Genomic DNA, 6,369 nt, shown 5'->3' on the forward strand with positions numbered 1-6,369 from the left:
TTTGAGGACTTCATTGATTACCTTTTTCAAATCCAATCAGTTTTCTACATTGATTCAACGTCATCACATTGAATTATTTGGTTGAAATGAGGTGGAAACAATGTTGATTCAACCAGTTTTTGCCCAGTGGACTTTAGTGCAGGTTTTGGCCATTGTGTCCACAAACATCTTCACATACATGTGAGAGGCCCTTGATCTGCTTTATCAAACACATTCTGCGACTACAAAACTGCACTTTGGGCACCACCCAGGGGGATGGCCATGGCAGTGCATGTGTGGATGTGGAAGTGGTGTGAGTAGGTGCAATTTTTTGAGAGTGAGCTTCTCTTTACGGCTGTACTTGTGATAAGGATATATGTTGAGTGTACAGGGCTGACTGTTAATGACATGTTATTGTCACCTTTGACTGCGTGTGTGTGTGTGTGTGTGTGTGTGTGTGTGTGTGTGTGTGTGTGTGTGTGTGTGTGTGTGTGTGTGTGTGTGTGTGTGTGTGTGTGTGTGTGTGTGTGTGTGTGTGTGTGTGTGTGTGTGTGTGTGTGTGTGTGTGTGTGTGCAGAATGAATCTCTCTCCAGATGCCTCATCATTTCTGCCAGCTGTGGCTGCATACCCTGCATATTTGGGTCTTTACTCCTTCCTATATTGACCTCCCTTGCCCATGAATCACATTGCCCCCCCCAAAAAAGACTTACTATTGTACTTGCCTTTTATGCACTAACACTCACACTTGTCTTGTCGCTGATAGCTACTGTATTGTGGAAAGGTTTTACTTGCAGCCAATGACTAACATGTGGTTGTCTTACCTACCTTAGTTGAATCCACTGACCTTGAGTAACTCTGGATAAGAGTGTGTGATTTGGCCTCCCGGGTGGCGCAGTGGTTAAGGGCGCTGTACTGCAGCGCCAGCTGTGCCACCAGAGACTCTGGGTTTGCGCCCAGGCTCTGTCGTAACCGGCCGCGACCGGGAGGTCCGTGGGGCGACGCACAATTGGCCTAGTGTCGTCTGGGTTAGGGAGGGCTTGGCCAATAGGGTTATCCTTGTCTCATCGCGCACCAGCGACTCCTGTGGCGGGCCGGGCGCAGTGCGTGCTAACCAAGGTTGCCAGGTGCACAGTGTTTCTTCCGACACATTGGTGTGGCTGGCTCCCGGGCTGGATGAGCGCTGTGTTAAGAAGCAGTGCGGCTTGGTTGGGTTATGTATCGGAGGATGCATGACTTTCAACCTTCGTCATACCCTACATTATTTATCTCATACGTATATACTGTACTCTATATCATCTACTGCATCTTTATGTAATACATGTATCACTAGCCACTTTAAACTATGCCACTTTGTTTACATACTCATCTCATATGTATATACTGTACTCAATACCATCTGCTGCATCTTGCCTATGCCGCTCTGCACCATCACTCATTCATATATCTTTATGTACATATTCTTTATCCCTTTACACTTGTGTGTATAAGGTAGTAGTTTTGGAATTGTTAGTTAGATTACTCGTTGGTTATTACTGCATTGTCGGAACTAGAAGCACAAGCATTTCGCTACACTCGCATTGACATCTGCTAACCATGTGTATGTGACAAATAAAATTGGATTTGATTTGATTTAGAGGGCGACACATACCCTGTGGGCATGATTGTTTCCTCCTCAACACCAAAGATGTGTGTGAATAGCTTGAAAAGACTGCTGCCTTCTTCTGTCTATGACGTGTGCCTTTGTTTGTCGCACAACTCCCACTCGCATTCATACTTTCAAACTCATAAAAGCACACAGGAATTAATACACTGAGAGAGTCAGTCACACATATGGACTGCATATGTACTTCTATGAACATAAATTAACTCATAGCTGTACATAAAAGTAGATATGGAGAAATAAAATACATGTTTGGGTTGTGGCCATAGGGTGTTGCAGTAGAGGAAACCTAATGTTGTTTTCGTTAATTTTTTATTTAACTAGACAAGTCAGTTACGAACAAATTCTTATTTATAATGATGGTCTTCTGGGGAACAGTGGATTAACTGTCTTCTTCAGGGGCAGAATGACAGATTTGTACCTTGTCAGCTCAGGGATTCAATCCAGCAACCTTTTGGTTACTGGCCCAACGCTATAACGACTTAAACGACAGGAAGAAAACAGCAGGGAGAAAAAATGGTGGAGTGAAACTGGGAGCTACTACTTACACTTGTCCAATAAGAACACTAATTGTCCCAGGATGTTGCAAAGCGTTTAACTAATATGTGCTCTACAGAACACATCCCAGGCCTAGTGTGAGAGGATGTCAGAAGGACACTTTGTGAATTGGGTGAGGGGTACAGCCATGTTTCCTTTTCTCTTCTATGTAAACAGATGTGAACAAGGTGGGGCATTGGGAAAAGAGGAAACTAATCAGCTTCATAACACATTTATTCCTGTCATAAACCACTGAGATAGAAGACCTCACTTTCTCAATTAGCCAAGTTAACATTGGCAAAGCACCATCTCTTCCATTTAATCTGAATGCGTCATAAACGTGTATGTTGTATTGAGCCCAAAGACCCGCTAACTTAGTGTAATGGCATTCTTCATTTGTCGTAAGAAAGTCGGACCGAAATGCAGCGTGGTGGTTACTCATGTTTTTAATGAATGAATCGCGGTACATGAAATAACTAATACAAAATAACAAAACGGACCGTGAAACCTAGTTACAGCCTATCTGGTGAAACTACACAGAGACAGGAACAATCACCCACGAAATACACAGTGAAACCCAGGCTACCTAAATACGGTTCCCCATCAGAGACAACAAGAATCACCTGACTCTGATTGAGAACCGCCTCAGGCAGCCAAACCTAAACTAAACACACCCCTAATCAACCACAATCCCAATGCCTACAAAAACACCCTGGCCTGACCAACTAATTAACTAAAAACACAAAATACTAAGACCAAAGCGTGACACTTAGGGGTGAATACTAACTTCCACTTAAATGGAATTTTCCCTTTGTAATGCATTGATGTCAATAAGTGAACATTTTACTTAAGTGGATGTTAGGATTCACCCCTTAATGGGAAAGGGAAAGGGGGATACCTAGTCAGTTGTACAACTGATCGCATTCAACATTTACATTTACATTTAAGTCATTTAGCAGACGCTCTTATCCAGAGCGACTTCAACTGAAATGTGTCTTCCACATTTAATCCAACCCCTCTGAATCAGTAAAATACATGTGTTGGTAGCAAGATTGATATCGTAATAATAATTGGTCTTCTTTGTCTGTGCCACACAATGCTTCATTCACTGTGTGTACTAATTAAGTCATTCCTGAATGTGCATTCCTCCTCAGACGTTTGGTCAGTCAGTAGGCTAGACAACGAATGCGTCCAAAATGGTACCCTTTTCCCTACATAGGGCCCTGATCAAAAGTAGTGTACTATATGGGGAATAGGGTGCCATTTGGGATGCACCCTATGTGATTGAGTGGGGGAGACAATGTTAAGAGAGGCCCTATGAGCCCTGGTCAAAAGTAGTGCACTATATAGGGAATAGGTTGCCATTTGGTACGCACTATACCATATGTGATTGAGTGGGGGAGACAGCGCTAAGAGAGGCTGGGGGGGAGAGATAATGGACTTACGACCACTATGATTTGATGGAGGGCACATGATGCCAGTAACGGGATGAGCTGACTCTTTGACTGTGCTAATTGGTCGGAATGAGCCAAAGCTTTGTTCACTCTGACCCCTTGTCTGTCCCTCCTTCCCAACAGGGAGACCCTGCTGGACCCTTGCCCTACAGACCACACTACACAGTCCCCTCTGCCTCTCCACACAGTCCCCACAGACCACACTACACAGTCCCCTTTGCCTCTCCACACAGTCCCCACAGACCACACTACACAGTCCCCTCTGCCTCTCCACACAGTCCCCACAGACCACACTACACAGTCCCCTCTGCCTCTCCACACAGTCCCCACAGACCACACTACACTGTCCCCTCTGCCTCTCCACACAGTCCCCACAGACCACACTACACTGTCCCCTTTGCCTCTCCACACAGTCCCCACAGACCACACTACACTGTCTCCTCTGCCTCTCCACAGTCCCCACAGACCACAGTACACTGTCCCCTCTGCCTCTCCACACAGTCCCCACAGACCACACTACACTGTCTCCTCTGCCTCTCCACACAGTCCGCACAGACCACACTACACTGTCTCCTCTGCCTCTCCACACAGTCCCCACAGACCACACTACACTGTCTCCTCTGCCTCTCCACACAGTCCCCACAGACCACACTACACAGTCACCTCTGCCTCTCCACACAGTCCCCACAGACCACACTACACTGTCTCCTCTGCCTCTCCACACAGTCCCCACAGACCACACTACACTGTCCCCTCTGCCTCCCCTAGACCACACACACTGTCTCCTCTGTCAGTCCCACAGACCACACTACACTGTCTCCTCTGTCTCTCCACATAGTCCCCACAGACCACACTACACTGTCTCCTCTGCCTCTCCACACAGTCCCCATAGACCACACTACACTGTCTCCTCTGCCTCTCCACACAGTCCCCACAGACCACACTACACAGTCCCCTCTGCCTCTCCACACAGTCCCCACAGACCACACTACACTGTCTCCTCTGCCTCTCCACACAGTCTCCACAGACCACACTACACAGTCCCCTCTGCCTCTCCACACAGTCCCCACAGACCACACTACACAGTCCCCTCTGCCTCTCCACACAGTCCCCACAGACCACACTACACAGTCCCCTCTGCCTCTCCACACAGTCCCCACAGACCACACTACACTGTCCCCTCTGCCTCTCCACAGAGTCCCCACAGACCACAGTACACTGTCCCCTCTGCCTCTCCACACAGTCCCCACAGACCACACTACACAGTCCCCTCTGCCTCTCCACAGAGTCCCCACAGACCACACTACACTGTCTCCTCTGCCTCTCCACACAGTCCCCACAGACCACACTACACTGTCTCCTCTGCCTCTCCACACAGTCCCCATAGACCACACTACACTGTCTCCTCTGCCTCTCCACACAGTCCCCACAGACCACACTACACAGTCCCCTCTGCCTCTCCACACAGTCCCCACAGACCACACTACACTGTCTCCTCTGTCTCTCCACACAGTCTCCACAGACCACACTACACAGTCCCCTCTGCCTCTCCACACAGTCCCCACAGACCACACTACACAGTCCCCTCTGCCTCTCCACACAGTCCCCACAGACCACACTACACAGTCCCCTCTGCCTCTCCACACAGTCCCCACAGACCACACTACACTGTCCCCTCTGCCTCTCCACAGAGTCCCCACAGACCACAGTACACTGTCCCCTCTGCCTCTCCACACAGTCCCCACAGACCACACTACACAGTCCCCTCTGCCTCTCCACACAGTCCCCACAGACCACACTACACTGTCTCCTCTGCCTCTCCACACAGTCCCCACAGACCACACTACACTGTCCCCTCTGCCTCTCCACAGAGTCCCCACAGACCACAGTACACAGTTCCCTCTGCCTCTCCACACAGTCCCCACAGACCACACTACACAGTCCCCTCTGCCTCTCCACACAGTCCCCACAGACCACACTACACTGTCTCCTCTGCCTCTCCACACAGTCCCCACAGACCACAGACCACATGTAGAGGAGACTGGGATAGGCAAGGCCCCGAGGACACAAGATGCATTGTGTGTGACAGGGTGTGTGTCTGTCTGTCTGCGTGCGTGTGCGCATGCATGTGTGTGCATGTGTGTGCGTAGTGCGAACGAGCAGGCACGTGTGCGTCCTTGAGTGAATGAGTGAGTCAATGAGCAAGCAAGTGACAAGGTGTATGTGTGTGTTTGTGCTTTGTGGTTAGAATCAGTCAAAAAAAAAGGAAACATTCCAATCAATGTGACATGGTGTCTCTCCACTGACTGGAAATGCTAACTGGGTCTCATTAATATGGAACAATCAATCAGGCTTCAGAGTGAATTTTCCCCTAGGTACAGATGTAGGACCAGCTTCCTTTCCCCCAATCCTATTACTTAACCATTAGTGGGGAAATTGCCAAACTGACCCAATATCAGCGCTTAGGGGTACATTCAATCTACTCATAGAAGGATAGCATTAACGGCAAAAAAACAAACTATAACGACACAGTGCAACATTTTCTACACACATGTTGCGTCATTCCTTGACTGGATGATGGACAAGTTGAATTTGACTGACTTCCAGAATAAATCAATTATTAGATCATCTGTCTGCATTCACTCAGGCTATGGAATCCACATAGGTGTTTTCACCCTGGGATACTCCATCTATTCAATGTTATTAATCAGTCATAAACCAAACCAACTACTATGAAG

This window comes from Oncorhynchus masou, chromosome 12 (genome assembly GCF_036934945.1).
Source record: "Oncorhynchus masou masou isolate Uvic2021 chromosome 12, UVic_Omas_1.1, whole genome shotgun sequence".
Taxonomy (NCBI): domain Eukaryota; kingdom Metazoa; phylum Chordata; class Actinopteri; order Salmoniformes; family Salmonidae; genus Oncorhynchus; species Oncorhynchus masou.